This window comes from Dipodomys ordii, unplaced genomic scaffold (genome assembly GCF_000151885.1).
Source record: "Dipodomys ordii isolate 6190 unplaced genomic scaffold, Dord_2.0 Scaffold126, whole genome shotgun sequence".
NCBI classification, from domain to species: Eukaryota; Metazoa; Chordata; class Mammalia; order Rodentia; family Heteromyidae; genus Dipodomys; species Dipodomys ordii.
In genome coordinates, this window is record NW_012267342.1 from 3,718,280 (window position 1) to 3,719,445 (window position 1,166).

Below are 1,166 nucleotides of genomic sequence, written 5' to 3' on the forward strand. Positions count from 1 at the left end.
GTATCACATTGAATTTGTAGATAGCCTTGGGAAGTATTGCCATTTGTTGAGTAGTTGTAAAAATTATGTGATCTTCACAATTGCCTTAATTTGAGAATATTCCAATATTACTTTTTATTAACATATTTTACCCCTTATTGGTTATTATATGTAGTTTACTCATTCACAGAAAAATACATTGCAAATCATAATACATATAAAATAGTATTTACTATTTCATTTTCTATTTACCATTTCATTTTCTCTTAATTTTAATGGCATATAAATACCTTGACTGTCATTTAATCTTTTATTTATTTTTTATTTTATTTTTTTTCCAGTCCTGGGGCTTGAACCCTTCAGGCTTGAACTGAGGGTCTGGGCATCTACCTTGAGCTTCTTCTGCTCAAGGCTAGCACTCTATCATTTGAACCACAACACCACTTCTGTTATTTAATCTTATTTCATCATAAGATTCATCGTTTATTAGATATATTGCTGGCAAAGATTTTATTTTTTTTCTTTCCAAGGCTGTCTTTTCATTTTGGTGACTATTCTTACATTGTTTGGAAGATATTTATTTTGGTGCAATATACTTTGTCATTCTGTACTCTGATTTGTTGAGTTATTGGAGGAAGTTATTACATATACCAATATTTTATGGTGTTTCTCCTGCTCTTTCTTGTAGCAATGTAAGTTTCAGGCTGCACATTAAGATAATTGATCTTATTTGAATTTATGTTAGTTACAGGACAAAAGGTAAGATTAATTTCAGTATTTTATATGTAGATATCCAGTTTCCTCAACTAGGTTCTTCAACTATTTGTTGAAGAAGCTATATTTAACTGTAAACACTAATGAGAAGTAGATCCAAAAAGTCAAGTACAATTTTTATCACAATTTTGAACTGTTATATGTTTCTTAAAATTTATCTATTGAACCTTTAATACTATAATAGTCACAGGTGGGCCTCCAGGGAGTAATTAGATTTAAATTAGGTCATAGTGGTTAGTCCTAAAATCTCAGTAACACTAGAGATAGAAGTCTAAAAAATCAACATTCAAAAACAGGTAGGGTTGTATGTCAATTTGTAGACCTTGTCTAGTATGTGCTGGGTTCAATCTATGCAAAGAAAAAATATAATAGCGCATGATGTGATTAATAGCCTCTTAGGAAGTGGCAGAGAA